The following is a 27301-nucleotide window of genomic DNA, read 5'->3' as shown; positions in this document are numbered from 1 at the left end:
TATCTATACTTAAAGATCTTAATTATAGTTTTTTTTTAAATGTAAAACAACTTATGCAAGTATACACAACCAAACAAGGCACTCAAAAGCATTCTTAGGAGCAAATTGAGATGCCATTCACACAAGATTTTGTATTATCTTTTAAATAACTAAAATCTTTGTAGGGGTATTTATAATGTTTGCCTTAATGGTTCTGCCTAGGCAGTAAAAATATAAACTTTGGATGGTTTATTTGCAGCTGAAAATATGCACCCACCCATTCACCCACCAATCCTTGACACTTCCAGTAAAAAAAAAAAAAAAAAAAAAGCTTACTTGCCATGCCAGGTTTTTCCTAGCGAAGTGATTTTAAAACTGGTCTTTGTAGGGTAGTACCAAGGAGACTTCTTTGGAGTGGGACATTGAACAAAGTTCTTTTTCTTCAATAGAGCATTTTCACTTTGTTCTATTTAAATTATGTGATGCTATTGGGAGAAGACTTCTACTGCTATAATAAAGTTTGGAAAATAACGCATTGTACCACAGCCTGGAAAGGAACACAAGACTGTGAATCGAACTTTGTATTATTTCTCCAAACATGTGGATGCCATTTCTTCCTCTTTTTTCCCCCCTTAGCCTTCATCAGTTTATTTCTATAATGAGAATAAAAATGTATTATTTTGAGTGTTTTTAAAACAATACTTGACAAATGTAAAATATGTAGTTTTCATGTGACGCACCAGAAGTAAATTTTTAAAACCTGTTTTATAACTGAAGAAATAGAAACATTGATATTACCTTCTTCAAAATCATGTGCTTCAAATTTGTTTATGTGAAATTAAAGCTAGCTAATTCATTTAAAGATAAATGAATAAAATTAATTGCGTGTCTGCTATTTGCAAGGAAGTGAGCCAGAGCCTCTGTTGTATAGAAACATCAATGGTAACAAGCTATTTCTACTGTTTAGGACTCCACATTTTAATGGAAGACACCATCATTTAGTAAAATATAAAATCAGATTAAGATTATTCAAACTAGAATGTGAATGATTTAATTTGTCTTGATTAATCTCTTTGAAGGCAGGGACCCTGTAAAGTTGTATTTTGTACTACTGTGAGATTGGCAAATAGTAAGTACACAGAAATGCCAGCAGAATGAATGTGTGTTATTTTTATATATAAAACACTCATGGCAAATTAACAGAAAGACTGGAGCAGAAAGTAGGTGCAAGAAGGCTATTTGTAGGAGCTTACTGGAGTTGTCTGGGGAGAAATGATATCTGGTAGAGAAAAATGGCAAAGGGAAGAAAAAGAGAAGGAATTTAAGAGTATTTCCAGATGCAAAGCCAACCGTGTGTAGCAAGTTATTGGCTGTAGGTTTGGTGAAGCTTGACTCTGAGTTGGATTTTGAACAAAAGAACTAAAAAAGTTATCTGTTAGATGGAGAAGAAAGCAGAGGAGGAAAAGTTGAATGCACTATGGGGAGAATAAGGTTATGCAGAAAATGAAAGCTGAATGAAATCAAGGGAGCAAACAGAGGGACTATCCAAAGGAACCAGTTGAGAAACTTCTTAAATAAACTTCTTAATAAGTCAGTTATCCAACCAGAAAAGAAGGAACAAGTAAAGTTGGAGAAACAAGTTATAGAATGCTTCAGACCTCATGTATAGATAGATAGATATCTATATATATATATATCTCGATATATATATTGATATCTATCTATCGATATCTATCTAATGTTTATAGATAGATATCGATATCTATATATATCGATATAGATATCGATATCTATCTATCTATCTATAAACATTTTAATGTAGAATAGTTCTATGAAGATGGTTATATTGTAATTGAAACAAATGAAGGCACATTTGCTCTATTATCTCATCAGATCCGATCATTTGATAATTATCATTGACTACTTCAATATGGGAAGACTGCATTAATAAACAAAAGACAAGGAAATAGTATGCCCATGATCCTTTCTCTCTCTCTCTCTCTCTATATATATATATATATTTATATGTGTGTGTATTATAATATATCATAATAGTAGTTAAAGTAATATATATATTTATATATTAATATCTATCTCACTTGCTCACTCACTCTTTTTTGTTGTTTTTTAATATAAATAGAGCTCTCCAGAATCTAGTGAACACTGGTATCTTCTATATGGGGAAATAATTTCCAAGGTAGTTTGTTTGTAATTGTGCATGTGATTTACAAAGATTATTATTTTTCTTGTATCAGCCATATCTTCTTCTAATTTCAAAATCTGTAATAAGATAAAATATTCCCGATACATTGTATTTTCTTAAACCATGTCCAGAATATAATTAGTGAAAGACTGATATTTAAAATAAGATGGTACTAACAGAAATCTGTTTTCAAAACACTTAAAAATGTCTTTTTTTAAACCTTTAAAATAATTTTTATTATTGTAATCCCAAAAAAGAGAAGAAATAAAATGAGATATACTCCTATGATGAAATAGAGGAAAAATAGAATAAGACATACACTGCTGATAAATAAGGGGAATGTTAGAAATAAGTGCTGAAAAGAAGCATAAAGTCCATCAATTGTGGTATGAATAGAGAAGAAGGAAACTGGAAAATTATATTTACAGCTTCTATTTTATTTTTAATTTTGGACAGAAAGGAGTGAGGGAATGAGATTAATATTTACAAGAAGATGAATAAAAATTTTAAGAGAAATATTTTGAGAGTAAAAATGGCATAAAATAAGCATTTTTAAATTCAGATCCCTGTATAGGGTTCTGTAATTGCCTGTATCCCTCTCTTTTTTTGTTATTGTGTTGTTAATACAGTTTTTCTTTATTCGCTTTTGTTTTATCTTATTTGAAAATATCATTAACCTGTGAGGATTGAAGTGGTTCTAACAATGAAAACTAAAATTTAACTCTTCTTGTGAATTTCCAATCAGTTTTAATCATTTAATTTAAAGTTAAAGCATGGATAAGATCAGAATACATGGAAATTTCATGCTTCTGTGCAAGTTGAAGAAATCATTACTTAAAACATCCCTTTATCCTCTCTTCAGTTTCTCTTCAGTTTCTATTACTGGTTCTTCTAATTATTTCATTTGTCCAGAATAAATAATAAATAAGTTATCGTGCTTTCTCTGTATTCACTCTATTTGAACTATTCTGCTTACAATATGATTATTTCTGTTATTAATATCTGGTAGACCTTTTTTCCTACATAATCCAAACATTCCTCATTATATTTGATGACTTTATAGGAAAAAAAGATATATGGTATTATGGCAGATTTTTTTTGTGTCATTCATTGTCCTGAATAACATCTTGAAATAATTATTTGATCATTTTAAATAAGATCAGTGCAGTGAGCATATGTATGGCACTTTACTATTTAGAATCATATCGTTCTCTGAGAGCACTGCCATCTTGTGGTTAGTCTCTTAAAAGGATTAATGCATAGCTTCATAGGCTGTAAAACTCTTAGGTCATTACCAGTAAGCTCGAACTTTCATTTAAATGGCCAAGAGCATTAGAACTTTTGAATAAATTACTCATTACTCATTGGAAATTTTAAAATGCCAATGCTAAGGAGAGTAACAAAGACCGACAAAAAACATTTTCTTCAAGACAGAGCTAGTTATTTAAATGCAGTCTAAGTGAGTAAGAACATAGCTAGAATACATATGTACCTAAATGTCAAGACAGTAGATTTCTACCATCTGTGTATTAACAATAATAACTAATGCCTACTTGGTTCTTAATATTTATGAGATTCTGTTCTAAGTTCTGATATAAACTCAGATTACCATAATCAGTCTGCCCTTCTCTCTCTCTTTCTCACACATACACATACACTCATAATATATGCTATATGTTAATATAGTATTACATATGTTATATATAATATTTTATGGATATAATATCATTAGAGTATATAATTAGAGTATTTCTTTAGAATACTCATACATATATTTAATGAGGTTAATATCCAAAATATATGAAAAACTCATACAACTTAAGACTGAAAAAAAAATCCAATTAAAAATGAGCAGAAGACCTAATAGACATTTTCCCAAAGAAGATACTCATATGCCCAACAGACACATGAAAACAATGCTCAACATCACTAATCATCAGGGACATATAAACCAAAACAGCAGTGAGATATCACCTTACACCTGTCAGAATGACTAAAATCAAAACCACAAGAAATAACAAGTGTTGGCGAACAATGGTGCAGCCACTGCAGAAAACAGTATGGAAGTTCCTCAAAAATTAAAAATGAAATCACCATATGACCCAGTATGTAAATACCCACTAGTGGGTATTTACCAAAGAAAATGAAAACAGTTAATTGAAAAGATATATGCACTCCTATGTTTATTGCACTATTATTTACAACAGCCAAGATAGGAATGAAACTGAAGTGTCTACACATAGATGAATGGATAAAGAAGTGGTGTATATATACAATAGAATATTATTCAGTCATAAAAAAAGAGGAATGAAATCTTGTTATTGGTAACAGTATAGGTGGACCTGGAGGGTATTATGCTAAATGAAATATGTCAGTCAGAGAAAGACAAATACCATATGATTTCATTCATGTGTGGACTTTAAGAAACAAAACAAATGAACAAAGAAAAAAAGAGACAAAAATGCACACTCTTTGTTTTAAAGATCCTTTTTTTTTTTTAAAGGTTTTATGTATTTATTTGACAGAGATCACAGGTAGGCAGAAAGAGAGGAGGAAGCAGGCTCCTCGCTGAGCAGAGAGCCCAATGCAAGACTCAATCCCAGGACCATGGGATCATGACCTGAGCCAAAAGCAGAGGCTTTAACCCACTGAGCCACCCAAGCACTCCCAAAAATACACACTCTTAAATACAGAGAACAAATAGTGGTTTGAGAGGAGGGGTGGTAGGGGATGTGTGAAATATATTTTTAAAATACTCATACACACATATATGAATATAAATGGTATATTTGCACTTATCTGGAACAACTTAATACAAGAATGATTTGTGATTCTCCTACTCTTGCTTTTCAGTTTCCCTTCTCAAAAAATGACCACTTTTATAATTTTATAGTATACTTCTAGATTAATATATAATTGTATATGTACATGTGTTCATACATAATATGCATGTATACGTGTGTGTATGTTCAGACATGTGCATAATATCTGGGAAAACACACACATATTTACTTTTCTTTTAATATGCTGACTTTCCCCTTCTAGCTGCATGATCTCGGTCTATATACTTAACATTTCCATGCCTCGGTTTCCTTTTTTTGCAAGAAGATACTAGTATTGATAGCTATCTCATGGGATTATTGGGATAGTTAAATAATAAAATTTATTTTAAGTTCTCCTATTTCCTGGCATTTGATTAAGTTCTTAAATTAGTAGATTCATTTTTGCTGCTATTGTGGTCATTATTGTTATCATTGGATTTTATTATTACTTTAACTACTATTATGATAATAGAAAAGGAATTTTCAAGTAATTTTCTCACATTAATCCTACTATAGGAAACACATCACAGGACTATTTTATTAAAAAGACTTTTCCATGTAGATACATAATAGCACATTAATTCTAGAAACTGGGACACACCAATGTTTGAAAACCTTATAAATATTTACTTAATTATATGGAGTTAAAAACACAATTATTTGCCAATAATATAACAAAGATATTTTTAAATACTGTGTTTTAAATCATAAAACAATATTTTAAATAATAATTATTTTAAATATATCATTTATTTCTATGTATGACTTTACCTTTTTAAAGTTTACTTTAACAAAGATAGTAAAGGATTTTGAAGTTACTATAATGCTCATCTCTTTGTAAATATAATAACTTATTGATGGTAATCAGTGATTATACAAAATCATGAAATAATTTTCTGACAATTCTCTTTTTACTTTAGTCTTAACTATCTCTAATTTTATGAGGTGTTTTTATTTCTGATGTCAGCAAATGTGTCATTGCAAGTCTCACCAGGGATGCCAGAGCTTGCCAAGAGGACACATTAATTTCTGGGAATCAAATCAAGGTCTTCTTAAGGTTATCAGAAATTGCTAACAACCAAAAAATGGTGCAGTATCTATATGTATGTCTGAGCTTCTGATTTTAAATAAGTCTTGATTAAGTCTTACTTAAGTGAATCTTACTTAAACACCATGACTACCCTTGTATAATTAGCCAATCACAAATAAGCTTCCAATCCCATAATCTAACATTTTTCCAGTATACAGTTTCTAATGTGCAGTTATTTTGCTATTTGGGCATAACGGCCTAGGACACTCAAAGCATGAAATTTTGACATAAATTTGAATAGTTAATATTAAGTGTTTAATAATATGCCTTGATAAAGAAAAAGTTAAAAAAAAGAGGTTCTTCTTTTCACATAATTCAAAATGAAACACAGAATTAATTCTATGAGCTTTAGCTTTCCTATCAAAGCCCTTTGCACTGACATCACCTTAAACAAGTATCAAAGTGATTCCAAAAAATAAAATACAAGATTTTGTTTTATTTATAAAAGCAAATTATAGTCTTCAAATATAGTTTATATATATTATTTTTCTTTTTTCTAAAATTTTTATTATTATGTTCAATTAGCTAACATGTGTACATCGTTAGTTTTTGATGTAGTGTTCGATGATTCATTGGTTGCATACAACAGTATATATATGCATATATATAAAATTTTTACCATTCCAAAAGGCAGGAAATGTCATAGTTATACATATCTGCATTTTCAAGGAAAAATGTTCTAAGAATAATTAATATTCAACAAGCTTTTAATTCCAGTTGTGAAAATTGTCAGATTACTATGGAAATTTATCTAGATGGCATACTTTCCCATCTTACCCATTCTGGATATTTTAAATATAAAATACAGTGCTTTCCAGGTTAAACTGACATATATTCATATTTATTACCTGATGCTATTTCAAAAGACTTTATTTTAAACTCGAAGTTTGCAATTTCAAAAGACTTTATTTTAAACTGGATTGTTCCTCAGGTGTGTAAAAAGATAATAAGTGACCATGAACAAAACATAAGTTCTTTAAAGTTGAGCTAAACATCACATCTAGTTCACACAATCTCATGAAGTGATTCAGCAGCTGTATTAGAAAATTGTCTCTCAAGTGGCCCTGGCTCATTGTCAGGATTTTCCACTGAACCCTCTGCAAAGTGTAGGGCTTTCATATTTTCTCATAGAACTCAAGGTGAAAAGCAACAAGTAAAATATGTCTGCTCATAAGAGTTAGGGAGTTCTGACATATGGAAAGAAAACAAATCAAACCAACATGTGGAAAACAACTAAGTATAGCAGAGATGTTTGTGGTCTTGTGTACATGATCTTTTCTCCTTTTATTCCTTGTTTTAATGGAAATATTTTGTGGCCATTTAATTATCACCTTTCAAGTGATTGAAAATTATGGCTACTAAGGCAGAAATAACTTTCTTCAAACTATTAGATATCTTTGGAAATAGCCTTCAGCTCTTTCTGATGAATGCTTGGGACAGCAAAGTTACTTGTGAACAGATCTATATAATGGTAGCATACTTAGGGATAAATACTTGGCATCCTAATTCTGTTAGTCATTTGATCTATTCATTCAACAAGATCTAACCAAGATTATTTCTTCTGCAGGAAATTTGATGACAAAAATTAATGACATAAACTTCAAGTCATTAGAAAGAACCTTCTTTTCCATCATCTGTCAACACAGGTTATATAACAAAGCCATTTGAATGGTACCATCTGTGTTCTATATCTTTCTGAAGGGGTTTGCCTTTTGATGACATAAGCAAATGAGTTACTGAACAGACAAAAGAGGAAAAAGAAGAAAGGAAAAATTGAAGGAAATATCTCAAAGTCAAGATCCAAGTGTCTACTCCAAATCATGTCCTTTAATATGCTGCCTTGTCTCTTAAGCCTTTAGCTGTGACTTTCTCAACAGATGAATGGATAAAGAATATGTGGTAAATATATGCAATGGAATATTACTCAGCCATCAGAAAAGATGAATACCTACCATTTATATCAACATGGATAGAACTGGAGGATATTACATTAAGTGAAATTAGTCAATCAGAGAAAGGCAATTATCATATGGTTTTACACATATGTGGAATATAAGGAACAGAACAGAGGATTATAGGGGAAGGGAGAAAAAACTGAATGGGAAGAAACCAGAGAGGGAGACAAACCGTATGAGACTCTTGACTCCAGGGAAACAAACTGAGGGTTGTGGAAAGGGAGGTCGGTAGGGGGAATGGGATAACTAACTAGGTGATGGGAGTGAAGGAGGTCACATGATGTGATGAGCACGGGATGTTATATGCAACTAATGAATCGTTGAACATTACATCAAAAACTAATGATGTACTATATGTTGGCTAATTGAATTTAAATAAAAAATGGGAATATTGCATTTCTTAGGATAAAGTCCTATATGACTCTGTGAAACAGTAATCTGTTTCCCACTTCAGTAAGAAAGAGGTCTGAAATAAATAACCATGAGAGTGTGTATGTTTTACTTTAAAGGCAAGCAAGATTAAACTTGAAAACCAACATTTTTTAAAGAATTGTCAGAAATTCTAAGACACTCTTGTCTTGATCGAGTCTTCCTTTTCACTGTACCCCTTACCTCCTATCTGCCTATTCCAAAATGACCACACTCACAGGCTTATCATCACACAAAGAAGGCTCACTGCCAGAAGTACATTCTTAAAATTTAAATGGTTCCTTAATTATCAGAAAAGAAATAATTCATCAAGAATATGAAGTCTAGGGTGCCTGGGTGGTGCCATTGGTTGAGCATCCAACTCTAGGTTTCAGTTCAAGTCATGATCTCAAGGTCATGAGGTGGAGACTTGTGTGGGGCTCTGCCCTCAGCAGGTGGAGTCTGCTCAAGATTCTCTCTCTCTCCTTGCCCTTCCTGCTTACACACACTCTCTCTCTGTAAACTAAATAAGTAAATCTTTATTTTTTAAAAAGATTTTATTTATTTATTTGACAGAGAGACAGCAAGAGAGGGAACACAAGCAGGGGGAAGTGGGAGAGGGAGAAGCAAGATTCCTCCTGAGCAGGGAGCCCAATTCGGGACTCTATCCCAGACCCTGGGGATGGGAGCCAAAGGCAGACATGTAATGAATGAGCCACCGGGGTGGCTAATCTTTAAAACCAAAACAAATATGAAGTCTAGTCACTCTTTGGAGGATTTTAACTTTTATTTAATAGCTTACAGAATGTACCAGCTTTACCACAAAATTGCAACTATCAAGATTCTGAAATGCAATACTAGTTGGGCAGTGTTGTTACGTTGTTATCTAATATTGGGCAGTTTGTGGACAGCAAGATTTTTTAAAAATTATTTATTAATTATTTTTATTAACAGATAATGTATCATTTGCCCCAGGGGTAGATCAGGCTTATACAATTTGCAGCATTCACCATTTCACATACCCTCCCCAAAGCCCATAACCCAACCACCTTATCCATACCCCCCTACCCCCAGCAACCCTGAGTTTGTTTTGTGAGATTAAAAGTCTCTTATGGTTTGTCTTCCTCCTGATCCAATCTTGTTTCATTTTTTCCCTTCCCTCCCCACCAAACCGCGCACTCTGCTTCTCAAATTCCTCATATCAGGGAGATCATATGATAATTGTCTTTCTCTGATTGGCTTATTTTGCTTGGCATAATACCCTCTAGTTCCATCCACATCTTTGCAACTGCCAAGATTGCATTTCTTTTGATGGCTGCATAGTATTCGTGTGTGTGTGTGTGTGTGTGTGTGTGTGTGTGTGTGTGTATCACATCTTCTTTATCCATTCATCTGTTGATGGACATCTAGGTTCTTTCCATAGTTTGGCTATTGACACTGTGGACACTGCAGCTATAAATACTCAGGTGCACATGCCCCTTCGGAACACTACATTTGTATCATTAGGGTAAATACCCAGTAGTGTGATTGCCGGGTCATAGGGTAGCTCTATTTTCAACTTTTTGAGTAACCCTCCATGCTGTTTTCCAGAGTGGCTGCACCAGCTTGCATTCCCACCAACAGTGTAGGAGGGTTCCCCTTTCTCCACATCCTCGCCAGCATCTGTCATTTCCTGACTTGTTAACTTTAGCCATTCTCACTGGTGGGAGGTGATATCTCATTGTGGTTTTGATTTGTATTTCCCTAATGCTGAGTGATGTGGAGCACTTTTTCGTGTGTCTGTTGCCCATCTGGATGTCTTCTCTACAGAAATGTCTGTTCATGTCCTCTGCCCATTTCTTGATTGGATTATTTGTTCTTTTGGTGTTGAGTTTGATAAGTTATTTCTAGATTTTTGGATACTAGCCCTTTATCTGATATGTCACTTGCGAATATCTTCTCCCATTCTGTCAGTTGTCTTTGGTTTTGTTGACTATTTCCTTTGCTGTGCAAAAGCTTTTGATCTTGATGAAGTCCCAATAGTTCATTTTTGCCCTTGCTTCCCTTGCCTTTGGCAATGTTTCTAGGAAGAAGTTGCTGAGGCTGAGGTCAAAGAGGTTGCTGCCTGTGTTCCTCAAGGATTTTGATGGATTCCTGTCTCACATTGAGGTCTTTAATCCATTTGGAATCTATTTTTGTGTGTGGTATAAGGAAATGGTCCAGTTTCATTTTTCTGCATTGGCTGTCCAATTTTCCTAACACCATTTGTTGAAGAGACTGTCTTTTTTCCATTGGATATCTTTCCTGCTTTGTCAAAGATTAGTTGACCACAGAGTTGAGGGTTTATTTCTGGGTTCTCTATTCTGTTCCATTGATCTATAAGTCTGTTTTGTGCCAGTACCACACTGTCTTGATGATTACAGCTTTCTAAAAGAGCTTGAAATCTGGAATTGTGAACTTTGACTTTCTTTTTCAACATTCTTCTGGCTATTCTGGGTCTTTTCTGGTTCCATATAAATTTTAGGATTATTTGTTCCATTTGTTTGAAAAAATTTGATGGTATTTTGGTAGGGATTGCATTAAATGTGTAGATTGCTTTAGGTAGCATAGACATTTTCACAATATTTGTTCTTCTAATCCATGAGCATGGAACATTTTTCCATTTCTTTGTGTCTTCTTTAGTTTCTTTCATGAGTACTTTATAGTTTTCTGAGTATAGATTATTTGCCTCTTTGGTTAGGTTTATTCCTAGGTATCTTATGGTTTTGGATTCAATTGTAAATGGGACTGACTCCTTAATTTCTCTTTCTTCTGTCTTGTTGATGTATAGAAATGCAACTGATTTCTGTGCATTGATTTTATATCCTGACACTTTACTGAATTCCTGTCTGAATTCTAGCAGTTTTGGAGTGGAGTCTTTTGGGTTTTTCACATAAAGTATCATACCATCTGCAAAGAGTGAGAGTTTGACTTCTTCACTGCCAATTTGGATGCCTTTAATTTCTTTTTGTTGTCTGATTGCTGAGGCTAGGACTTCTAGTACTATGTTGAATAGTAGTGGTGATAGTGGACATCCCTGCCACGTTCCTGATCTTAGTGGAAAAGCTCTCAGTTTTTCCCCATTGAGAATGATATTTGCTGTGGGTTTTTCATAGAAGGCTTTGATGATATTGAGGAATGTACCCTCTTCCCTACACTTTGAAGAGTTTTGATCAAGAAAGGATGCTTTTGTCAACAAGCTTTTGCCAAATGCTCTTTCAGCATTTATTGAGAATATCATATGGTTCTTGTTCTTTCTTTTAATAATATATTGTATCACATTGATTGATTTGTGGATATTGATCCAACCTTGCAGCCCAGGAATACATCACACTTGGTCATGGTGAATAATCCTTTTAATGTACTGTTGGATCCTATTGGCTAGTATTTTGGTGAGAATTTTCACATCTGTGTTCATCAAGGATATTGGTCTGTAATTCTCTTTTTTGATGGAGTCTTTATCTGGTTTTTGGATCAAGGTAATGCTGGCCTCATAAAATGAGTTTGGCAGTTTTCCTTCCATTTCTATTTTTTTGAACAGTTTCAGGATAATAGGTATTAATTCTTCTTTAAATGTTTGGTAGAATGTTTGGTAGAATGCCCCTCGGAAGCCGTCTGGTCTGGGCTGTTGTTTGTTGGGAGATTTTTGATGACTGCTTCAATCTCCTTACTGGTTATAGGTCTGTTCAGGTTTTCTATTTCTTCCTGGTTCCGTTTTGGTAGTTTATATGTTGCTAGGAAAGCATCCATTTCTTCCAGATTGTCAAATTTGCTGGCGTATTGTTGCCCATAATATATTCTTATAATTGTTTGTATTTCTTTTTATTTTTTTAAGATTTTATTTATTTAATTGACAGAGAGAGGGATCACAAGTAGGCAGAGAGGCAGGCAGAGAGAGGGGGGAAGCAGGCTCCCTGCTGAGTAGACAGCCTGATGTGGGGCTCGATCCCCATGCCCTGAGATCATGATCCGAGCCAAGGCAGAGGCTGAACCCACTGAGCCACCTAGGTGCCCCAATTGTTTGTATTTCTTTGGTGTTGGTTGTGATCTCTTCTCTATCATTTGTGATTTTATTTATTTGGGTCTTTTCTCTTTTCTTTTTGATAAGTCATGCCAGCTTAATTAATTCTTTGAAGAATTCTATTAATTATTGCAGAGAACGAACTCCTACTTTTGTTGATTTGTTCTACTGTTCTTTTAGTTCCTATTTCATAGATTTCTGCTCTGATCTTTATTATTTCTCTTCTCCTGCTGGATTTAGGCTTTCTTTCTTGTTCTTTCTCCAGCTCCTTTGGTGTAGGGTTAGACTGTGTACTTGAAACCTTTCTTGTTTCTTGAGTAACGCTTGTATGGCTATATACTTTCCTCTCAGGACCACCTTTGCTGTGTCCCACAGATTTTGAATGGTTGTGTTTTCATTTTCATTTGTTTCCATGAATTTTTTAAAATTCTTTAATTTCCTGGTTGACCCATTGATTCTTTAGTAGGATGCTCTTTAGCCTTCATGTATTTGGGTTCTCTCCAACTTTCCTCTTGTGATTCAATTCTAGCTTCAGAGCATTGTGGTCTGAAAATATGCAGGGAATGATCCTAGTCTTTGTGTACTGGTTGAGACCTGATTTGTGACCCAGGTTGTGATCTATTCTGGAGAATGTTCCATGTGCACTAGAGAAGAATATGTATTCTGTTGCTTTGGGATGGAATGTTCTGAATATATCTGTGATGTCCATCTGGTCCAATGTGTCATTTAAGGCCTTTAATTCCTTGTTGATCTTTTGCTTAGATGATCTGTCCATTTCAGTGAGGGGGGTATTGAAGTCCCCTACTATTATTGTATTCTCGATGTGTTTCTTTGATTTTGTTATTAATTGGTTTACATAATTAGCTACTTCCATGTTAGGGGCATAGCTATTTAAAATTTTTAGATCTTCTTCTTGGATAGACCCTTTGAGTATGATATAGTTCCCTTCCTCATCTCTTATTATAATCTTTGGCTTAAAATCTAATTGATCTGATATAAAGATTGCCATCCCAGCTTTCTTTTGATGTCCATTAGCATGGTAAATTGTTTTTCTCCCCCTCACTTTAAATCTGGAGGTGTCTAGGGGTCTAAAATGATTTCTTGCAGACAGCATATTGATGGGTCTTGTTTTTTAATGCATTCTGATACCCTGTGTCTTTTGATTGGGGCATTTAGCCCATTTACATTCAGGTTAATTATTGAAAGATATGAATTTAGTGCCATTGTATTGCCTGTAAGGTGACTGTTACTGTATATTATCTCTGTTCCTTTCTGGTCTATTCCTTTTAGGCTCTCTTTTGCTTAGAGGACCCTTTTCAATATTTCCTGTAGGGCTGGTTGAGTGTTTGCAAATTCTTTTTGTTTTTGTTTGTCCTGGAAGCTTTTTCTGTCTCCTTCTATTTTCAATCATAGCCTAGCTGGACATAGTATTCTTGGGTGCATATTTTTCTCATTTAGTGCCCTGAATGTATCATGCCTGTTCTTTTTGGCCTGCCAGGTCTCTATGGATAATTCTGCTGCCAATCTAATATTTCTGCCATTGTGTGTTACCAACTTCTTGTCCCAAGGTGTTTTCTTTTCACCAACACTAGTAAGTTTTACGATTAGATGATGGAGTGTGGACCTATTTTTATTGATTTTGAGGGGAATCTCTGTGCTTCCTGGATTTTGATGCTTGTTCCCTTTGCCACATTAGGGAAATTCTCTAGTAAAATTTGCTCCTATATACCTTCTACCCCCTCTCTCTTTCTTGTTCTTTTGGAATCCCAATTATTCTAATATTGTTTCATCTTATGGTATCACTTATCCTTCGAATTCTCCCCTCATGGTCCAGTAGTTGTTTGTCTCTTTTACTTAGCTTCTTTATCCCCCATCATTTGGTTTTCTGTATCACTAATTCTCTCTTCTGCTTCATTTATCCTAGCAGTAAGAGCCTCCTTTCTTTATTGCACCTCATTAATTCCTTTTTTGATTTCAGCTTGGTTAGATTTTATTCTTTTATTTCTCCAAAAAGGGATTTTATTTATCCAGACAGTGTTTCTCTTTTCTCTAATATCCTCCATGTCTTTTTTGAGCCCAGCTAGCACCTTGAGAATCGCCATTCTGAACTCTAGAATCTGACATATTGCCAATGTCTGTATTGATTAGGCCCGAGTCTTTGGTACTGCCTCTTGTTCTTTTTTTGTGGTGAGTTTTTCTGCCTTGTCATTTTATCCAGATAAGAACATACGAATGAGAGAATAAAATACTAAAAGTTTGGCAAACACCCCAGAAAAATGTATGCTAACCAAATCAGAGGAAACCCCAAACCAGGGGGGAAAAGAAGGGGGGGGGAAGAAATTTTTTTTTAAGATTTTATTTATTTATTTGTCAGAGAGAGAGGGAGAGAGAGTGAACGAGCACAGGCAGGCAGAGTGGCAGGCAGAGGCAGAGGGAGAAGCAGGCTCCCTGCTGAGCAAGGAGCCCGATGCGGGACTTGATCCCAGAACGCTGGGATCATGACCTGAGCCGAAGGCAGCTGCTTAACCAACTGAGCCACCCAGGCGTCCCGGAAAAAGAAATTAAAAAAAAAATTATATATATATATACATATCTATTAGACTGGTGAATAGAACAGAGTCACCCACTTGATTTTGGGTGTATTCTGGTCTCTTAGAAGAAATTGCCACTCAAAATTTTAAAGAAAGGAAAACTTGTATATATACAATAATAAGGGTAAACATGATGAAGGGATGGAATATGACTGTAAAGATAAAAATTAAAGATGAAGATAAAAAAAGGAATTGATAAGTTGGTTCAAAAAAGAAGGAAAAAAAGATGTGCAGGGGAGAGAATGTGCTCAGGTTGGAGACTAGAACAAAACCCTGTGTTAGATTTAGGATATATTTTGATCTGTTAGAAGAAATTGTATCCCAAATTTTTTTAGGAAAAAAAAAAGTATATGTATACAGAAAATAAGGTTAAATACAAAGAAGGATAAAATATGATTATAATAATGAAGGTGTAAAAAGATATTTTTTAGAGAAGTATTATTAAGATAAATAGTTAAAAAAACATTAAAAGAGGGGGGCACCTGGGTGGGTCAGTGGGTTAAGGCCTCTGCCTTTGTCTCAGGTCATAGTCCCGGGGTCCTGGGATTGAGCCCTGCATTGGGCTCTCTGCTCAGCGGGGCGCCTGCTTCCCTTCCTCTCTCTCTCTGCCTGCTCTCTGCCTACTTGTGATCTCTGTCAAATAAATAAATAAAATCTTTAAAAAAAAACATTAAAAGAGGAAAGAGGAAACGTTTAAAAAATTAGAATAAGAAAAAAATAAAATTAAAAAATTTTAATTTAAGTTTGCAAGACTAAAGGATCATGGGGAGAAAGACATGAATTCCATGCATTGCTTTCCCCATCTCTGGAGTTCCGCTGTTCTCCTTGATTGGTGAGCTTGGTCTTGGTTGGATGTTCTTGCTGATCTTCTGGGGGAGGGGCCTGTTTGTAGTGACTCTCAAATGTCTTTGCCTGAGGCAGAATTGCACCGCCCTTGCCAGGGGCCAGGCTAAGAAATCTACTCGAGTTCTCTCTAGGGAGTTTTTGTTCCCTCAACACTTTCCATAGAGCTCTGGAGGTCGGGAATGAAAACGGCGGCTTCCCAGTCTCCGGCCCAGAGTAGCTGAGAGCTTGGGGCCCCTTTCCTTAGTGTGTCCTCAGAGAAGAGAAGGTCTCCAGCAGTGCTCTGGGCTCACCCAACCTGTGACCTAGTGTTTCTGTCTCTGGCACACAGCCCCATTTGGAGTCTCCAAACCCAGCAGATTCTTTCCTCCAGAGGGGGAAGGTGAGTCTCCCTGGACCTGCCACTTGTGGGGTCCCTGCTCAAAGAGCAGTGGTCTGACTGTGCCACAGATGATTGTTTAAGGTAACCCCAAGCTGAGAGCTAACTCCTTGGCTCTGTCTCTGTAGTTGCCTTCCCCGCTCTGATTCCTGGGAGCTCTGCCACACTCAGACACCCCCGATCTTTCAGCGACCCCGCAGGTCCTGAGACCGCATTGTCCCCCTGAGGGCTCCACCCCTGCTTAGCCTCTGGAGCAATATCTCTTAGTCAAGCAGACTTCTAAAAGTTCTGATTTTGTGCTCCACTCCTCTGCTGCTTGCTGGGAGCTGGCCCCTCCCCCCAGGGTCTATCATCCCATCACCTCGGATTCACTTCCCCACATGTCCTACCTTTCAGAAAGTGGTAAATTTTCTGTTCCTAGAATTGCTGCTCTTCTCTTCGATCTCCTGTTGAGTTTGTAGGTGTTTGGAATGGTTTGATAAATATCTAGCTGAACTCCAGTCTGCTACTTCTCCACCATCTTGCCTCTCTCTCCGGACTTCTTTTTTTTTTTTTTTTTTAAGTGTAAAAGGGAAAGGTTCCTGTTGATTCACCCTAAAGCAATAACTCATGTAAATCCTAGTGAATAATAGCTTTTAGATGAAAATCGAGAAATACACACAATTTCAAATAATGAAACATTTAATCAATATATGTCTCACATTATGAACAGAAATTTCTATTTTTAGTGAATTCATTTACTCTTTATTATAAGTATCTAATACTATGCTTTTCAGGGACAATTTTATCAAATAACATCAAATATTAGCTTTTATTTTGTATTTAGTTTAGGATGTCTTTTTCTGTCATTGCCATCATTTAACAATTGACCTCTTCATTGAAGAGATAATAATAGCACTTATTTCTAGAAGTAAAATTATCTATGATTCTTCTTTGGCAAAGCTCCCAGCGATTTAAAATTGGTAACTGGGAATCATCAATCTGTTTATATAGTATCATCTCAAACAGAAATGGCCATTTGAACATGAACCTAGTTCAGAAGGATTACTTACTCTTGGTCCACTAATATTAATACATATATGGGTATATATTATGTGCTTAAGTATATATGACAAGTGAGATAAAGTTTGTGTTCCAGGAGCTCACACTCCCCTGGAAGAGGACAGCCACACACAAATTAAGCAATATGGACTCTAGAAGAGTTGTCTGAGAGGTGTATGGAAGCAAGAGAAGGCATAGGCTGAAATTCTCTTGATAGGAGGAAGGTAGTTTAGGGACAATGTCTTCACTTGGTCATAAAGTATTAATGAATGCACTGTGTTGAAGGAGGTGTGCTGTTTTGAGAGGCCACACCATGTTCAAAGACAAGTAGAAGTAAAGGAATATTGTAGGTTTAGGGAAGAGCAAGACATTTTGTGTGACAAAGCACAGTGAGTTCTAGAGTTCATTTTAAATTGTTTAAGTTCTCTGAGCCTTAGTTTCCTCAATTACATTAATTAGAATAATTTCTGAACTCATATCTTATTTTTGATGAGTATAGATGACATATGTTCTGTGGCATACAACCTGGCTCAATAAATGTCAGCTGTGTTTATTACCATGATATAAGTGCAGAGTAATAATTTTCTCTGAAGAGGAATCTTTATTTTTAATCATCTTAAAAATCCATCCTGGTCATGTTGATTACGTCTACATTTACATAGATTGAAACAACAGTTGTGGTGTAAGTTGACCAAGATAGCCTTAATGATTTGCAAAGCCTGGTAAGTTTAGAGGAGCTTCTTCCTGACTTCAGGCCATGACTTCTCTTTTCTTAGAGCATTTACTTTAGAAGACTTTTCATTTTAAATATTTTCTCTGCCCCTTTGGGATGTAAACCTTTTAAAAATCTTCTGGCCTGTGTTATAACCCACTAACTCCTTTTCCAGGACCTGGAAACCATTTCTTAAACATAATCATCTATGTAGATAACACCCCTGTCTTCCAGTTTCTGTGAGAGGATAAGAGCCCAACTTCTGCGGGTTCCTGGCTCCAAACTGCAAAACTACCTCTTTGCCTGTTTAACTTCGGTGCAATTTTGACTTTGATCAAGTGAATGAGGCTTCGTCGCTTAAAGTGAAAATCAACAAATGACTTACAAAGTTAGAAAAAAGAAATAGAGGAAGATGTGTGTTATTGATTATATAGAAATACATGTTGGGAGAAGCAGAGTTGTGGAAGTAGTTGTCATTAGGGAGCAGAATAAGAAAGTGGGCAAATTTAGAGCAGAGGACAGGAAACTTTTATTGTATGCCTTACAGTATCATTTTTATTTATAAATTATGAACATATATTACATGTTGAAAATTTTTAATTAAATTTTAAAGACACCAAAATAAAAATTTTAGTTACTTAAGCATTCAGATTAAAATAACCTCATAAAATTTAACATATATTAAATTATATTAAATTTGCAATAATACTTTTCTTGCTTACTAAAATGCTGCCTTATACATACTTTCTAATTTGTTTCTTTAAATAAAAACTCCCAATAATAACAATGATATCAATTACAATATTTTGCGTTTTATAGTACTTTTTATTTTTCAATGTGCTTTCATGTAAAATTTCATTGTAATTGTATCAGTTATCTCCTTTACTAAGCTAACAAAATAGAAACATTTTCAAAAGAGGGAGATAAGGCCATTTTTCTTTCAATGCATTGCAAGATAAAGAGTGAACGAATTCAAATGTGTGAATTCATACCCTGTATTCTACCCTGTTTCACTGCTCTGTCTTGGCACTGATACCATATCACCTTCATCAATGTAGTTTTATGATAATATTTGACATCTTGAATCTCTAGCTTTATTTAAGATTATCTCATTATTCTTGCCCCTTTTATTACAATGTATAATTTAGATTTAATTTGTCAGTTTTAAAAAAATCTGAGATTTTACTTGGGGTCAGGCTTAATCCTTTTGAGACAATTAACATCTTTAAAATACTGAGTGTACCAATCCATGGTTATTATATTCTTCTGTTTACTTAATTTGTTTCAATGTTTCATAGTTGATCTTAACTATAAATGAAATATTATAAATTTTATAAATTTATTAGTTTTATAAATGTAATTTTTTGAAAAATATCTGCTTTTAGTATTATAGTAACTCTTTCTAAGATTTTTTTGCTGCTGTCTGCTTAAACACCCCTACCACTTTCCTTTGTGTCTTTGTTTTTTGGTATGCTTGAAGACATTTGGTGGGGTCTGCACAGTCTGAGAGAAAGTCTTTGCCTTTGTTTTCTGCCACATAATTATAACTCAACTATGGACACCTCATTGATGATTGTTGTCTGACATTCTTCTACTTCCCAAGAAAGTAAATAAAAAGCAAATTAATGTGTTGCTTTTGTAGAGTGAAGGGAAAGTAAATTATAGTACATGTATACATTATGTTATTAATTTATTATTGGGAAAAAAAACTTAGAAGAATTTGATGTTTCTTTTTCAGATAGTAAATCACAAAGACAGATGTATTGTATAAATGTTTCTTATAGCAAATGTGTGTGCCTGAATGGTGTGTACATGTTCTGTATAGACTTGACCATGATGTTACATTTCCCCAACCCTCAATTTCCCCATATCTAAAGCCAATACTAGGAAAACAACTTATGACTGCCACACACTGGATTTTTTCAACTCTATAACACATTTAATAAAATCTATCCCTGCTCTACTTGCCTCATTAGGAATATAAAAAATAAATATCTTACAGGGAATATTTTGAAATTTGTATTCAACTATGTCTTAAACAGATATTCTTAACTTGCCAATTACAAAAAAAATATATTATGTTATCGAGTAGGATCTTTCAGTGAAATTCATGTTGGTGAACCTCAATTGAATACAGCTGTAGAGAAAATAGTAATATGGAAAATAATGAATGTAAACATAATAAATATAGCCTTTTAAACCAGATAAATATAAATATAAATATAGCCTTTTAAAGCCTTTTAAACCTTTTAAAATATAGTCTTTTAAACCAGAGAAATCAATCCATTAAATTATTAACTTGGAAAGAATAATTATCAGTGGTCTCCACAGGTTTTTTTTTAAATTTCCCCAATAATTTACCAATGAAAATTGACCTCAGATGTGCTATAGTAATATGTCCTAAGTCAGATAGTTAATTAGTACACAATACTAAAATTGGAATACATTTTTCTAGACTTACTTTTTTTTGTCTTTTGATACAAGTTGAAAATTAAAGTGAAGTCTTAGAAGCATAAGTAGTACAGTAATTGTTCTTCTTAAATAAACCAACCACAGAATTTAGGAAGCTCATAGACTGTATATAAGGTTAGACACCCACCTTGAAATCCACTCATAATAAACTTTATGAAAGTCTGTGATAGACAATGTGTTTATAGCTGTCGTTCACCCAGCAAGTGGTTCCCAAGACTGGAGGCTGTGTCTCCATGTATAATACATGAACTCTCAGGCTGTCGAACCCATGCATGTCAGAAATGCAGTTTTACCAAGTTTTATGCTTTCAGAATATACTGCGTAACTCACCTTTACCTTCAGGCATCCTTTAGATGCATTCACAAAGCTGGAAGAGAAATTTGTTCATTTTAATAGTCAGCCATCCCACAAGTAATGTGCATGAGGAGATGAAGTTAAGTAGAAGGAGCTCATTCTCCTCTAGGCATGTAACAGAATTGTTTTTTCCTGATTTCAACCACTGTTGAAGAAGCTTAAAGATGATGGCATAAGCTATGTTGTAAGCAGTCGTAGACAATATACTAAGCATGCTACTTTGTCACAATATGAAGAACAAGGAAAAGTACCCAAAGCAAGACAGTTGATGCTTACTTGCTATCTAATGACAGCATAGGTTTTAGAGTTTGCCAAAGCATTGGCTGTTGAGTTTAGCGAAATGGTTATATACCTGGTCCCTGGAATCACGATGCCTAGTTCTGCTCTTGCTTCTGTAACTTAAAATTTTGTGACTTTGGCTAAGTTTGTTAAAAACCACTGTATTCTTGTTTTTCCTCTTCAGAAACTGGGTTTCTGAAGGTTCATAAGGTTCATAAGGTTGTTTTCAGTATTAGTTCATAACCTTTGCAATACTTAGAGCATGCTGCAATTATAGTAAATGTCCATAAAAATATTAGCTTTTCTTAGAAATATTTACTGAATCCTTAAATCAAAATTTTAAAGTAATTCAAACTCAGCCATAATTTTTATGCTCAAGGCAGAGTTGTCATTTCCCACTTTAGTACATTGTCTGCTCAAAAACAAAGGAATGTCAAAAGAAATATAAAAATAGAGAATCAAAAAGACATTTATATGCTCAAAAGCAACACAAATATCTCCATTGGCCAGAAATACAAGAGAAACTAAAGGAAGTGAGGGTCTGAAAGCACTGCTCCGCAGGACACTGAGCAAGAGAGCTGCAGCTGGGGCCAAGAGATTATGCAGAAGAGACTGTACAAAATACATGAGATGCTGAAGCCAGACTTACTGCTTTAGGCAAATGGCAGTAGAAGTCCTCATGGATGGCGATGAAAGAATATGACCACCAACGCAGGGCTTTGATTTTATCAGAAGCTGTGGATACAAGGTAATTTAAAATAAGCAGGGAAAGGCACAAACACTGCCTTCAAAGAATGTAGCCAACTCCTGCTAGTTTCATGACAATCTGCAATAACTACAAATATGTAAGACTTCATTCTAGATGGGGACTGCCTGGAGAGAAAAATGCAGAATGGCTCTCAGAAAGGAGAGAGAGAAAATAAATAGAAATAATAATAGCAGGAAAAGTGAAGAAAAACACTTCAAAATGAGTCTGTAAACAAGAATTACAAAATACATGATGGAATAAAGTACTACAAATATATTTTATGAAAATCAATACTTGAGACATGAATTCACTTAAGATGAATTTAATTTGTAAGAAGCAGTCTAACAAAGATTTAAAATACACATAATTTAAAGCTGAAATTGATAAAGGAAACCATTGAAAATAAATGGTGAAGGTGTATTGAAGTGTTAGATCACTGTATTGTACTCTTGAAACTATTGTTACACTGTATGTTAGTATTGAACCAGCATTTAAATAAAAACTTACAAAAATTAATTGTGAAAACTCATAAAGGTATATATGAAAAATAATAGGAATGAAAAATATAGATAATGGAATTAAATATGTAGTAGAAAATCATTTTTATTCTGGTTGCCTGTGAAAATTTGATTAGTGAATTTAAGTATGATATTTAGTAATTAACTCAGAATTTATCACAGAGAGATAAAGATATCAAATGTACTAAAGAAAAAGTTGAAAGAAACAGAGAAACTGGTATGTACCTACATTCCTCAGATAAGTGTTCCAGAGAATGTAAGAAATGTCAGTTGCAATGATTAAAGAGATAATTATCAATAGTTTAGCAGAATTAAGAAAACAGACAAGACATGAGTTTCAACTGCAAGATAAATATAAATATACATTCAAACCAACACATATAGAAAAACTGAAGAAAACACATGTAGAAGAAGAAAATCTTTTTTAAAACTACGTAAGAGAAAAACAAATTATTTGCAAAGGAAGTTCAAGTAGACTGTAGCAGATGTATTAACAGCAATAGGTTTCATTACCTAATCAAATATTTATCAAGTTCCTACTGTTTGCCTGATACTAGTATCCATGCCCTGGAGAGAGCCTTGAACAAGAGACAGAAATCCCTGCCCTTATAGAACATATTACATTCTAGTTTGAGAATAAAAAAAAATAAGAGAATATACAAAAGTTCTACATCAAATAACTGTGAATCTGGTATATGAAAAATAAACCATGATAAAATGATAGAAAAAAGTAAAGACACTTTCATGCATTTGAAAACAAAGGGAGTTTATAAAAACATTTATTGTCAAGTAAGGTATAACTCTAAGAATACTACAGTACAAGAGTGATTCTGCATTTATGAAATCTATTGGTGACAAGACTCAGAGAGAAAAATATTTGTTCATATTAAAGTACAGTGATTTTTTTATTAAAAAGATTTTTTCTTAAAAAGGTAATTGCACGGAATCAGTTATACATACTAGAAGAGGCTGAGAAGCTAATCAGAAAACAAGCTGTCTAAAAGTTTTAAAAAGCAGGAAGACATGATCATCCCTAGACCGGAGCATCAAATGGAGGAAATTGGATTAACTGAGCAGAGGGTCTGGTATCAACTTGCAGAAGTGAAATTTTCTGGACCTGACAGGAACTGGTCCTATAAAAGAGATATAGCCAGAGGCATCTTCCAAGCAGAAGAAGGAAATATATTGATCCCCTCCCTTCCAGTCTTCCATCCAGCTAGAAATAGGCTGTCATTAGGACTCACAGGAGTCACCTCCCCTTTCTTTTTTCTTTTCTTTTTTTTTTTAAAGATTTTATTTATTTATTTGACAGAGATCACAAGTAGATCACAAGTAGGCAGGGAGGCAGGCAGAGAGAGAGGAAGGGAAGCAGGCTCCCTGCCGAGCAGAGAGCCCAATGCGGGGCTCAATACCAGGACTCTGGGATCATGACCTGAGCCAAAGGCAGAGGCTTTAACCCACTGAGCCACCCACGCGCCCCCTGAGTGTGTATTTTATATGTTATATATTCTCTAATCAGATATGATGACTTCCTCATCCTACCCTTTTATGAAGCTTCACTTCCTCCCCATTTTCCTCATATCTGGGACTAGGTTTCTTAAATGTTACATGATTCTCACAACTGTCAGCATTCTTGTCTACCACTTTAATCCCCTTTACCTTTACCTTATCTTTTATATTTCTAGCCACATAAATATTTCTTCTTTCACAAAGCTCTTGTTTCTAGTAGAAATGTCTCTTTCTTATTTAAAGATGTGGACACTCTAACAAACTAAGAAAAAGTGATCCCTCAGGTAGTTCCTAGAAACAGCTAAGGTTTTATGAGGTCTTTTTTCAGTGCACCATTTCTGCCTCCTCCCACATCCTATGTTAGTGGAATTGTCTTAAAATCAAAATTATGCAGAGATAATTTCCATAGAAATCTCTAACAGGCCTAATTTCTATCAAGAAATTAAGATAATCTGTCATTAGGTGTCTTGTCTAACATTAATTCACATTGACCTCAGCTCTATAACCTTATCTTGGTTCCTAAATCCTATGGTTTGCAATAAAATGTGTATAAAAAAATCATGTCTTATATAGGGATGAAAGTTAAACCAAATGTATTTGCTATCAGTTTTTCAGCTCTGAGATCTGTCATTTGAACTTAACTATAACCATTCGTTGGTACTAATTGTATTATTCAGGGGTTTTTGAAAAATATGAAGTACACTGACACTAGACCACACTCACTGATCCTACTACAGTGCAGGTTTCCAGGTCACCTACATTCATGGCTGTAATCCACTTGCCCAGAACATTTATAGATTAATTTCTATAGTAAAAAACAAAAACAAAATAGTAACTTTAAAATCATTAATATTTAATGTTATATTGTTAAATATCTACATGAATTATAGTATTTGTTTCAGAAAATTTGAAAAAACAATTATCTTCACTTCTAAATAATCACACATGCTGTTATAAGAGGAAAAAAGTAAAAAAAAAACACTAATTATTATTTATCAATTTATATTTGTTATTCAGGAATGTGTAATTCTACTTCAGAAAATTGTCTAGAAGACAGCTCATTTTTAATGTGAAGATTTTACCAAAAACAAAAACAAAACAGTACAAATAAGATGATTTGTATTTAAATATTTTCTCATGTATAAGAAAAATACCCCTTTAATATTAAATAGCCCATTCTAAGGATAATTCATTTTCAGGTTAAGGGTTGCCATATTATATGTTTACTTAACCTCACATTGGATTAGCCCACTAAATGTTGTAAATATCATCTTATCTTCATGCCATGAATCTGAAGGTAAGCTGACCTCCTCTAATATGAGATTGCTTCAGTGCCAACAGGAATGAGTTCCCTGTGGTGAGCATTTGGCTCATGACAGACTTGTTTTCTGTGGATTCTGTGGATTCTTAGCAGGGTAGGAAGCGATGGGAACAGACAGAACCATCCCAGCTGACAAGAAACACACTTTATATAATTTGGTGTTCAGTAGAAAGATGAACTTTAGTCATTTTTTCCCCACATAAAATATAATTACATAATTGAAGAATGTCTACTTCTGTCAGTTCAGTGATGATTAATAATATGTCTTTTGAAATTGGTAAATGGAAGAAGAATAAAAGAATGATGGGTCTATTTGGTTACTTTTTCAAAGAAAAAGTTCTGACTTAAATACACATTTCTATTACAAAGTTGTTTTTTTTTTCTTTTTAAAATTTTTACTTAAATTATACTTAGTTAACATGTAGTATAATATTGGTTTCAGGAATAGAATTCAGTGATTCATCATTTATAATGTCCAGCACCCATCACAAGTGCCCTCCTTAATACCCATCACCCATTTAGCCCATCCCCATCCCTCCATTAACCCTCAGTTTGTTCCCTGTCCTTAAGAGTCTCTTATGGTATGTTTCCCTCTCTTTCTCTCTCTCTCCTCTATTTTATTTTTCTCCCATTCCCCTATGTTCATCTTTTTTTTTTCTTATATTCCACATACAACTGAAGTCTCATGGTATTTGTCTTTCTCTGCACTGCAAAGTTTTAATACACATTCAAAATGAATATATATTATGATGTCTATTTTAAAGGAAAACTACTACATCTCTGCTAAACCATATGATACTGTGGGTTGTACTTTTAAGTTATGTTCATTGATTTTGAAGAAAGATGAAACCTCAAGCTTTTGAATCAATCTGAACTAAGCCTACATCTCAGCTCTCCCATTTAATTTTTCTAAGGCAGACATTTCTTTGTCTGAAAAAAAAAGTCCGCATTTTAAATATTGGAAATCATGGTGCTGGGAGGTTTAAAAGGGAGGGTATAGATTCAGCATTTAGCACAATGAATGGTATCTAGAAACACAAGCTATTAATGACATTATTATGTTTCCTCTTCAATCATAGCACACCTAGAAGCAAAATGTACACGTATTTGTGGTGGGCCTTTAACTTCTAGCTGACATTCAAACCATATTTTAAATAGAGATGAATGCACACATGATTCCATTGTTATATATTTTTAAAGGTTTTAGTAGAGATAGTGAGAATGATACAAGTTAATTTCTTGATCAAAAAATGAAGCAAGACAACAGATAAAACTAAAAATACAACTGGGGACCTCCAGATTCACAAATAATTTTTTAATCATTGGACAGCTTGACCTTCATAGAACATTAATAACACTGATCAGTACATCACACTGAATAATTATTTAAAATAATCTTTGTTCTGGCCTACTAAGGAGGTTTTTGTTTGTTTTTTTTTTTGTTTGTTTGTTTTGTTTTGTTCTTAAAATTTACCTGTAGCTTATTTTTTAAAAGTATAGCCAGTCTTGAACTTGTAAGTGTACTTTCTTCTCTAAATTAATTTTGTAGAATTTGGAATATTTTCCTGTAGATGAATCATTGTAAATATATGTTGTTATTTTAAAAAAATTAACTCTCCAGAGCCAATGTATTTAAAATATCACTGAATTATTGTAATGACAGATTCAATTTCAGTTCTGGTGTCTGTATAGAGGTGTTGTAAAAGAGAACAGAAGATGGGGAAGGGTTACTTGCTTCTTCTTCTCCCCCCTCCCTGCCTAGGGCAACAACAACACTAGAAAACTTCTCCTCCATTTCTTTTTACCTTCATCTTTTTGTTGATGTTGTTTTATTTGTTCTTATTTTAATGTGATTCTAGTCTTTGTGTGATTTTCCTCTGCCAGCTTCAACTCTTTTCACTTGTCATGATATCCTTTGCCAAACTGTTAATGAACCAGTGCCCTGGCAACACTCTCATACCATAGTACCAAATCTACCATATATTCCAAAGTGCTCCAGTCTTCCACATTAAGTAGCTTATCTTCCTCTCAGACCAAG

This window comes from Martes martes, assembly GCF_963455335.1.
Source record: "Martes martes genome assembly, chromosome: 4".
Classification (NCBI taxonomy): domain Eukaryota; kingdom Metazoa; phylum Chordata; class Mammalia; order Carnivora; family Mustelidae; genus Martes; species Martes martes.
Note: the sequence above shows the minus strand (reverse complement) of the source record.